This window comes from Pipistrellus kuhlii, unplaced genomic scaffold (assembly GCF_014108245.1).
Source record: "Pipistrellus kuhlii isolate mPipKuh1 unplaced genomic scaffold, mPipKuh1.p scaffold_m20_p_10, whole genome shotgun sequence".
In the NCBI taxonomy this organism is placed as follows: Eukaryota; Metazoa; Chordata; class Mammalia; order Chiroptera; family Vespertilionidae; genus Pipistrellus; species Pipistrellus kuhlii.
In genome coordinates, this window is record NW_023425405.1 from 55,502,741 (window position 1) to 55,513,724 (window position 10,984).

The 10,984-nt window shown below is 46.5% G+C and overlaps 3 non-coding genes across 3 annotated transcripts; all 3 read left to right on the forward strand.

Annotated features, from left to right (window-relative positions):
• The first annotated feature begins 6,488 nt into the window (after nucleotides 1-6,488).
• TRNAC-GCA lies at nucleotides 6,489-6,560 on the forward strand. The gene has a single exon. It is a non-coding gene; the product is annotated as a tRNA-Cys (tRNA).
• A 981-nt stretch (nucleotides 6,561-7,541) lies between these two features.
• TRNAC-GCA lies at nucleotides 7,542-7,613 on the forward strand. Its single transcript has one exon. It is a non-coding gene; the product is annotated as a tRNA-Cys (tRNA).
• Nucleotides 7,614-9,563: 1,950 nt separating this feature from the next.
• TRNAC-GCA lies at nucleotides 9,564-9,635 on the forward strand. The gene has a single exon. It is a non-coding gene; the product is annotated as a tRNA-Cys (tRNA).
• Nucleotides 9,636-10,984: the final 1,349 nt, after the last annotated feature.

Sequence of the window (10,984 nt, forward strand, 5' to 3'; positions counted from 1 at the left end):
CAAAGGTTGTGATACGTTTTTAAATAAATCTAGAAAAAATTAAATCTCAAACATTTCAGAGTACCACTAAAAAAGCAAGTCAATATCCAGACCCAATCACACCAACTTCCAGTATATTTGAAGTAGACATAGTGAGAAGAAATGGACATGTTTTTCTTACCCAAATCTCTGCCACTTCTTCAATCTTGGAACAGCATAAACTTCATACAAACTTGCTTGGGTGTTCATTTTACCAAAAAGATTAAGTCAGGTAATAATCACATAACAAAATTAATTTAACCCCCCTCCCAATAAAAGGGCCATTGTTAGGTTTTTGGGGGGTTTTCTCAATTTAAAGGGATTTCTGATTTCCAAACAATAAAAATGTATCTTAGAATTGAATGATCCCCTTATTTCTCCAGGAGAAGGTATCAGTTCTCATCCATAAATGTAACAGAAGAAATTATTTTATTTCCTACCCAATAAGAGGTCTTTTAACCATCTCCACACCTTTGAAATTAAGTGGATTACTTAGAGTAAGTCTTAGAGTTCATCCCCTCCCTATAGAAACTAAATTTCTCATATATTTTTCAGATTTAGGACACAAAATCTTTATCAGGTTTTTAATGATTAGCCAAACTTTCTGGGCTTTATGTGTGTTTTCAAGCTGTTGTTTTTAGCCTCAGAATCCCCTGCTTAACTAGAACCATTTTCAGAAGCTACATATGTAAAATATTGTAATTGGAGGCAGAGGAGCTGGAATTGGGGTGGGTGGTAGCCAAACCCATCTGCTTGGCCCTCGCTGGGGCCTGGAGGCTGCTCGGAGGGGTCTCAGAGGAGGAAGTTGTTCAAACCCCTGCCCATCCTTCTCCCTTTAACTTTTTCCAGTCTCAAGCCAAACTCCACATGTTTAATTTATCCAGTGACACATGCCATGCTTACTTAATTCTTTGCTAGCACACAGTATTTCTTAAGCTTATTTCTTCCTTTAAGGGTATACCTGCATTTCTCCTCTCTATAACCTCTCCTTGACTGAGCAGATGGTCTCAGCAGACAGTGCGGAGTCCCTATACCCTCATCCAGGAATCTAGCGAGCTGACACCTACCAAGAATCCCTGGAAGGCAGGGGAATGGTAGCACAGATGTCCAGAAAAGCCCTGTCAGAAGCTACAAGGATCCCCAAAGTTATTTTTGCAGCAAACGCCTACACTGTGAAGGCAAGGGAAGATTCAGACACAAGTTACAGCCCCGCAGGGCCCTGCGAGCTCCTGTTTCCCTGCTTGCTCCTGGGTCTGGCCCTGCAAAGTTCCCGGTAAATGTTAAATGAATGGGCACAACAGCCACAGATAACAGTGCGGGGTGTGGGGGGGAAACACAGGTTAAAATCCTAAATCTCTGTCCTGTTGGGATGCAGATAACTTTCTTCATTAAAGGTAATCCAAAACCTTTAAAAGATATAATAAGCATGTCTTGTATTATTTCCTCTGCCATTAGGTAGAGCCCCCAATCACTACCAAATCCTCTTACCACAGTCGCAAGGTGCCTGCGGCCATGACAGAAGTCCTCTGGACAGCTGGGCCTTTGAAGGAAGGTCACCCAGCCCCCTGAAAAGGAGCCAGGGGCAGGGAGATGGAGCCGTAGGCATCTCCCTGGCATCCAGGCGCCCCCCACCCCACCCTTCCTCTGCTGGCTGTGAGCTGTCACGTAGTCACGGGTCCGTTTGCACAGGCGCTCTCTCTCGGTAAAGTCGCCTCGCTCTGCTGTGAGCTCCTGCTTTCTGCAGCAGCAGCGGCGTATACATACACAAAGGGCACAGCACAGAGGCGTCAGGACCCCCCCAGGAAGCGGCCGCTCCCAATCCCAGGTTCCCAATCCCTTGAAGACGGCCCTGGAGCCCCGCAGCAGAGCCAGGTCCCCACTGGGACAGCCCCGCCCTGTCCTCAGCCTCCCTCGTCGGCCTCCTGGCTCCCTCTCTTCCAGTCTGAGACCCCGTGCACCCCGCCTTCTGGGCCCGCGTGAGCACCTGTGACCTGAGTACGTGCAGTGTCTCACCCAGGGGCGCTGGAGGCGATGCAACGGGACGAAGGGGGCTGGGGTTCCTAAAAACCACTACATATTTTTAATAGATTTATATTTTAATTTAAATGTATGTGTAGTTTGTAAATTTGATTTCTAATGACTTGGATTATTTGAATTCCTCGTCCCGAGCCTCCGTTCGCCAACCGGCAGACCCTGCGGAGCGCGCCCTGGCCCGGCGGCGGGCACCGCCTGCTCCGGCCTCGCCGGGGGCGCCCTCGCCACGTGGGGCCGCCGGCCGTGCTGCCCCCTGGCGGCCGGAGCCGGAGGCCGAGGCCGGCGCCGCACCTGGCCGCCGCGGCCGCTCTAGGAACGCCGGCCTCTCGGTGGTGGCGCGGGGCCGCCGTCGGGCGCCTGGGGAGGGCCGTCCCGTGGTCCTTCCTGCGGGTGACCCCGGAGCCGGGCCGCTGCACCCGGAGACCCGCTGGTCGCCCCTGTTTTCTGGTTTCCTCCCGCGCCGGCCCGCTGGGGCCCGGGATCGGTGCGGCTGCGGGCGGGAGGTGCGCACACAAAGGGCGGGTCTCTGGGCCCGCAGGGAGCGACGGAGCCAGCGAGCCCCACCCCGAGGGCGCCAAGCCGCTGCGGAGGACCGGGGTGCAGAGGCAATGCCGGGGGGCTCGGGGACAAAGAAGGGAGGATGGCCCCAGGAATTTACCCGAGTGTCTGGGTTTATAAAATTCTTTCTCTGTCCATTAAGCTAGTGGCAGATGCATTTCCAACATGGGCAGGTGGATGCATCTTGAGAGGCGCTCTGGTGATGGGCTGCATCTTTTCTGGTCCTTGAAACATTTTCAAATATGTGTCTAGTTATGTCCAAGAAGTGGACTTGCACTGTGCAAGAAGGGTATAAACACTTCTTTTTTTTTTTAAATATATTTTATTGATTTTTTACAGAGAGGAAGGGAGAGAGCTAGGTCGATGAGAGAGAAACATTGACCAGCTGCCTCTTGCACACCCCCTACCGGGGATGTGCCCGCAACCAACGAACATGCCCTTGACCAGAATAGAACCTGGAACCTTTCAGTCCGCAGATTGACGCTCTACCACTGAGCCAAACCGGTTTTGGCTAAACACTTTAAAAAAGGGTTTGTATGCATATATGCCAAACCCATCTCCAGAAGGTCCACCAGTTTACACTTGTTCTTTAGTGGGTACCTGCAGGCAGAGGTGAGAATTGGGAAGGCGGTGCCAGAATCACCTGGTTCTTTGTGAGGGCTGACCATGGCATTGGAATGGCGGCCTGGGCCAATATTGTGAGGCCTGACTCAATGCTTTGGGAGCATTGGGCCAAAGGAAACCTTTGAAAATGCACATTTGCTCATAGTGTTCTGTGGTGTGGTGTTTTGTTTTGGTTTTTTTGTTGTTGTTGTTAACCCTCACTGGCTGGTTGGCTGCCTCCTCCTTGACCAGGAAATGAACCCGTTACCCTTCTGTGTGCAGACAGATGCTCTAACCACCCAGCACATCAGCCAGGGCCCTAAGAGTAGTGGTTCCCATTGTTCTTGGGGTAAAATCCAGAATCTCCTGAGGGCCCACCAGGGCATGGGCTGTATGGATTGGGACAAAGGGAAGGAAATGGGAGACATCTTAATAGCATCAACAATAAAAAAAACACACACACACACACAAAAGTCACCTATAATCGCTCTGTTTTTTAGCCCTCGCCTTTATGCCATTGAGAAAACCATGCACATGTAATTGCATCAGAGAGGAAATGCAATGCCGGCAGGCCGGTGGAAGGGACAGCTTAGCATGCAGGCTGTGATTATCTTTTCATTAAATCTGCATATATACTGTGGTGTCCTCCCCGTTCCGGATTTCAGGTGTCCTGTCCTAGATGGTCTAATATTTAATAGGATGAGTCCTCCAACACTGCTCTGTGATTTTCAGTTTTCTTAGATTCTGACATCTATTTTGTTTTGGGGAGTAAATGATCCACATTTTGTTTACTAGGCCTGTCTTCCATTTATATCACAGGTAAGGAATAAGTTTTAAAAAGACAACATTTGAAGTAGAAAAAGGACTAAGAAGCTCTGGGTGGTTAAGAGAGGAGGGAGCTCTAACTGGTTTGGCTCAGTGGGTAGAGCATCAGCCTGCGGACTGAAGGGTCCCAGGTTTGATTCCGGTCAAGGTCATGTACCTTGGTTGTGGGCACATCCCCCAGTGGGGGTGGGGGGGCCTGCAGGAGGCAGCTGGTCGATGTTTCTAGCTCTCTATTTCTCTTTGTAAAAAAAATCAATAAACTATATTTTTAAAAAAGAGAGGAGGGAGGCTGGGGAGGTGGGCAGTGAGTGACATCAGAGAATAGTGGGAAGAGGAAAGACAGGTGGTGAATAAAAGAGGAGAAAGAGAGCAAAAGAAGGATGGATGAAGAAACGATGATAGCTGGAGGGCAACTGACAAGTGAACAAGGTGGGCCAGGCCCTCAGCCCCAGAGCTTGGTGTGGGAAGAGAGTTTTTCCCCTCTCAGTAACAAGAGGGCACCTAGACCCCTGCTATCTCTCACTGTGAGCAAAAGATTGTGACTAACTTATGGATGGATTCACCAAACTTGGGAAAGAAAGTGGGTTGGACTTCAGAGCAGAAAAGCCAGTTTGGAATGACAACGGATATGAAGCTAATGATACAGGGGCTATGATGGTTTATATGGTCTGGGTGTGGCTATATGAGTATAAAGGTGTGAAGGAAGGAAAAGCACATACCTGGGGGTATAGCTCAGGGGTAGAGCATTTGACTGCAGATCAAGAGGTCCCTGGTTCAAATCCCGGTGCCCCCTTTGTATGTCCTTTTTTCCAGGATTCCAGGCTCGCAGCAGCCTTTCCTGGTTTCTGTAGAATGAAATTAGGGCCCACCCTCTCCTCTTGACTCTGTGCCCCTTTGTTAAAAGATGTCTTCACACCAAAACCGATTTGGCTCGGTGGATAGAGCTTCGGCCTACAGACTGAAAGGTCCCAGGTTCGATTCCGGTCAAGGGCATGTACCATGGTTGCGGGCACATCCCTAGTAGGGGGTGTGCAGGAGGCAGCTGATCCATGTTTCTAACTCTGTGTTTCTCTCATCGATGTTTCTAACTCTCTGTCCCTCTCCCTTCCTCTCAGGAAAAATACAAGATAGGTGTTTTCATCAGTAGTCCTCTTCTGATTGAGTACTATCTCAGTCACCACCACCATCACCATCCATCACCGTCTTTATCATGGATGACGTTGACACAAAAATTTGGAGCACCTTTGTCCCAAATCACAAAGTGACAGAATCAAGAGTTAAATGACTACTATGAGTCATTTAACTAGTAGTTTGTGACTACTTCACAAAAGAGGAAACCAAGGCAGTTATAAGATAAACTAAAGGCCCGATGCATGAAATTCGTGCAAGAGTAGGCCTTCCTTCCACCGGCTGCCAGCACTGGCTTCCTTCCTTCCACCAGCCCAGGACCCGGGCTTCCCTTCCAGCCCCAGCTTCATCCAGAAGGTTGTCTGGTCTAATTAGCAAATTACATTTTTATTATTATAGATGACTCTTGGGATGTAATATATAGCACTGTGTATTTGAAAGTTGTTGAAAGAGTAGATCATCCAAGTTCTCATCACAAGTGAAAAAATCATAACTACGGTGTTTCCCCGAAAATAAGACAACCTCCGAAAATAAGACATAGCACATGGAAAGATAAGACATCCCCTGAAAATAAGACCCAGAGCAACTTTGGGAGAAAAAAATTAATATAAGACACTGTCTTATTTTCGGGGAAACAGGGTATGTATGGTGAAGGATGTTAACTAGACTTCTGTGATTTCTTTTTACTTTATATGTATTAAATTTTTCCAGTTATATTGTGATATAACTGACACAAAGTTGTAGTTTAGGTGTACACGTAATACCTTAATATGTGTACATATTGCAAAAGGGTCACCACAATAATAACAGTCTTATTTTTTCTCTGTATGCTATTTTGTACTCAATTCTGTGCCGTGTGAAAACATTACTCATATGAAAACTAATGAATTCACACACTTAGAAAATCTCAGTTCAAGGGCTCTGACTTCCAGAAGTCTCTTGGGTCCTCTCAAAGCTCTGGCTTAGATCCCCTCTGCTTTTCTGGGCAACCCCATTATAAGAAGGGGTAGGAGTTTGCAGAGAGCTAGGGGAATGGGACTGCTGATGGTCACAGGGTGGGAGAAGGGTTGGTCCTGAGACTGCAAAGCCCTGAACACTCATCCTCCAAGGGCAGATGAGTTGCAGCAGGATGAAGTGATAGTCATTTAGTTCTTGATTCGTCACTTACTCTGTGATTTGGGGCAAGTTGCTTCAAGTCATACATATGAAGGTGTTAGAACAGTTTCTCCAACACATTATAAATGCTCAATAAACATTATAATAGGTGTCTTGGGTGTGGCTATCCAGTAGAAAAGTCCTGAGGAGGCCTGTCCATTCTAGCAGGGGGTATAGCTCAGGGGTAGAGCATTTGACTGCAGATCAAGAGGTCCCTGGTTCAAATCCAGGTGCCCCCTATGTTATTTGACTTTTACTCCAATGGAAGTATAGCTCCTTGTTATTCCACAGGCCCAGCCTCATGGTATCTAAATTTCCAACACTTGTATTAGAGACTTAAGTGTCTCTTGTGACATTCTTCATGCATTTCATTTTTACCTCCTCAGCCATACTCATTTGCTGGAGAGGTAGAGGAAGTCTGTCCTAGACTTTGTCTGTTTCTCTGGTGCCTAATTATTATTATTTTTTAATATATTTTATTGATTTTTTACAGAGAGAAAAAGAGAGAGAGAGAGAGAGTTAGAAACAGCGATGAGAGAGAATCATCGATCAGCTGCCTCCTGCACACCCCCGACCGGGGATGTGCCTGCAACCAAGGTTTATGCCCTTGACCAGAATCGAACCCGGGACCCTTCAATGGCAGGCTGACGCTCTATCCACTGAGCCAAACCGGTTTCGGCTTCATCTGTTTTATATACCACGCCAGGTACAGACTGTGCTGCCTCAAATGGAACTGGGCAGTTCTAAATATTATTTGTTGCTAAATGTTAAAATATTGCAGTGTTTTGCAGATGCAGCAATAAAACAAGATGAGTTGATAGGAACTCAACCACATGGAAGTAGCCAACCGCAAAGAAAAGAACAGAACAAAAAGAAATCAACATGTAATTAACTAAATGCCTCCAGAAAGCAGAGCATTGGACATGAATCCTGGGTCTTCTTTACTCGATCAAAGTTGTAAAACTGCCTTGTGGCAGCCACATCCGGTTCTTAAATGGAGCACCCCCAGTAGTGAACCCTTAGCGTTCAGTTAACAGCACTTCCAAGCTGATGCCTACAAGCGATGGTACCTTTTTGGAAAAGAATGATAATTATGGTGTAAGGAACGCATGCACAGTTGAACAGGACTAGCAGCTTGCTGCTGAGTCAGAACCAACAACCTGTGTGTGAATGGAAGTGTAAAGAACATTAGTATTGGTTATACAGTGTTGTTAATAAGAGGGGGTATAGCTCAGGGGTAGAGCATTTGACTGCAGATCAAGAGGTCCCCAGTTCAAATCTGGGTGCCCCCTTTTTTAAGAGTCTCTTTTCCTGTTTGATCTAAATGGACAAAACCAGTTTTATGCAGGCCATACTGTAGTCTGCTTCTAGGAGAAGACTGGCGAGAGCCTAGGAAACAGCACGTTTGTGGCCATCCCTTCTTATTCGGAATCCAGGGAGGTGCTAAGCACAGCCTTAAAGACCATGGGCAAGTCTAAATGTATCCTCAATACCTTCTTTGAGGGTCTGTTTCCTGGAACCCCAATGATACTGAGTTAAGGCTCATCCAGGGTCCGTCCAGACACAAAAACTGAGCCAGTTATGGGTGATAAAAGTGAAGGAATTAAGGAGACACACACATACACAAACCACCCATAGATACAGACAATAGTATGATGATTCCTGGAGGGATAAGGAAGTAGGAGAGGGTAAAGGGGGAATAAATGGTCATGGAAGGAGACTTGACTTGAGGTGGTGAACACACGATTCAATATATTGTTGATGTATTATAAAATTGTACATCTGAAATTTATATGGTTTTATTAGCCAATGTCACCCAATAGATTCAATTTAAAGAAACTGAACCAGTTATTTTTTAACAGAATTTAATATAAATAATTGTTAACCAGTATATCAATTTCCGGTAGCTTCTGTAATAAAGTACCATAATGTGGGTGATATAAACAACAAACTTATTGTCTCACAGTCCTAGATGCCAGAGCCTGAAATCTGGGTGCCAGACAGGCCATGCCCTCTCCGAAGGCTCTAGTGGAAGGTCCCTCCTGGCCTCTTCCCAGCTTTCGGTGTTTGTTGGCAATCCTCAGCCTTCCTTGGCTTGTAGCTGCTGCATCATTTCAGTCGCTACCTCTGTCTTCATCTGGCTGTCTTCAGCCTGCATGTCTCTTCTCTTCTTGTGACACCAGTCACATTGGGTTATGGGCTCACCCACACCATGGAAATCTCATCTTAAATAATTCCATCTTTGAGGACACATTACAAATGAGGATATATTCCTGCACAAGGGGGCTGTAGGGACGCTACAAATTCAGCATGTCTTCTGGGGGACACAATTTAATACACAATAACCAGGAATTCGAAGTAAAGGGGCAGGAAGGGAAGACTGAGTATCATGGAGGTACTTTCTGTAGAAGCAGCCACCACTCCGGGGGTGGGACAAACACAAGAGGACAAACTTGGTAAGTCTTACCAGCTTGAGGACTACCTCTGGGGACCAGGGACTCAGATCTGTAAGGTGATGCTACTGTCACTGAAGAGTCATGATGAAGCTGGGCCTCTGAGCACCACACTGCATGTGGCAATCACTGTTGCTACTGGATGGATGGTGGCTGCCAGGTGACACTGACAGGAACCCAAAGCAAGTGCTTCTTCCTGCTCCAACCTTCCATCTCATTTTGCAGCTCTGCTGGCAGGACCAGCCAGGAAGCCGCCTGGCGAAGGACAGCTTGGTTTACAGAGGCTCCAACCCAGCATCCCAGAGCAGAGCACAGAAAGGTGGACGTGGAACCTGGAGACTGTCATTTGTTCATCTCCCCCAGCGGTTAAAAGGCTGACTGTATGGAGATTCAGGCCGGGGGTGGGGTGAGCATTGGGCAGAGAGCTCTGATCTGTAGCCAGTCAAGTGTGTCTCTCTTTGAGGTGCTCCGTGCTTGGTCAGGCCATGAGGCATTTTGAGTCTGTTTTCAGATGCTCTGCACAAAGACTACTATGTAGATGTGAGTGTGGATCCTTTCAGCTGTCAGGGAGGGCTCCCCATATTACTGCTCTCCTCTAGGGACTGAAGGTGGAGAGGTTGTGGAGCTGTGGGAGAAGGGAACCTATTGCTTCTTTTAATGTGGGGAGAGGAGTTAGCATAAAGCAGGTCTGGCAACTCAGCCAAGCTATGTGGACGAAGTATCTGGTACAGAAGCTCTGGGTGTGGCCACACAGGGAAAGGGTGTTTATTGGGCATCACTGGTATGGCAGGGGGTATAGCTCAGGGGTAGAGCATTTGACTGCAGATCAAGAGGTCCCCAGTTCAAATCTGGGTGCCCCCTAGCATTTTAGTCTCAATGGTCATAAAGGAGTTCCAGTTTCCTCTCCTCTTTCTGAATCTGATCTCTAGTCTTCCTGGAAAGGGGAAAGAAACTGAGGAGGCCCTTCCCGCCCAGAGCAGGGCAGCTCTGCTCAGATGTGTTTATCCCACTGCTCTGATCTTCCCACTGTCCCCTCACCTGGCCCCTGCTCTCTAATATGAACTTGATCTCCTGGCTGAGGTTGAGGATTCTGACCTTTGCAAGTAGCCAGAGAGAAGCCTGGGATCACTTACAAAAGAACAATAGTTGGACTCCCGGTTGACTCCTCAATAGTTACAAAGAAAGCCAAAAGACAGTGCAATAGCACATTACATATGTTGAGAGAAACAACTGTTAACTCTGAATTCTATTCCCAGCTAAACTGCTCTACATTCGAAGATCAGAGTTTACACCAACAGACCCTCACTAAAGAAAACATTAAATATATACCTCGGAGAAAAGAAAAATGATCCCAGATGGGAGGTCTGAAATATAAGAAGGAAAGCTAAATAAGGAAATTGTAAGTTATGTAAGTAAATCTAAAAATCATTGACCAGCCAAAATCAGTTATGCTCAGTGGAGTGTCGGCCTGTGGACTGAAAGGTCCCAGGTTCGATTCTGATCAAGGGCATGTACCTTGGTTTCAGGCACATCTGCAGACTGACGCTCTATCCACTGAGCCAAACCAGCTAGGGCATGAGTACAATCTTAAATCTACTCCTAGAGTCGGGACCAGTTTGGCTCAGTGGATAGAGCGTCGGCCTGCGGACTGAAAGGTCCCAGGTTCGATTCTGGTCAAGGGCATGTACCTTGCTTGTGGGCACATCCCCAGTAGGGGGTGTGCAAGAGGCAGCTGATCAATGATTCTCTCGATGTTTCTAACTCTCTGTCCCTCTCAATTCCTCTCTGTGTAAAATCAATATATATATATATATATTTAAAAATCTACTCCTGGAAACATGTATGTTCTTGAAACTGCACAAAACTTCAGTTTATGAAATGGCTTCATTGAAATGCCATCACCATCCAAAAAATTTTGAAGATTAAGAATTAAAAAGGAGTAGTCTTTTTACCCTAATAAGTTCCTATTAGAGGAAGGTCCATTTAATAAATTGATAGCAATGTTACCATATTATATTGGCAGAACTACACTTGCTGGCTAAAGAAGCTCAGTTGAAAATACCTTTTTTAGTAACGTCCCTGTTTAATGGAGGTATCCAGCAGTTGAAAGGGCTGTGAAATTACTGTTCTTGCATGAAGGTCAACTTTAAAAATTTTAAATCATTTTTAATAGTAAAGTTATAAAAATTAATTTCCTTCCCAAGAAAATT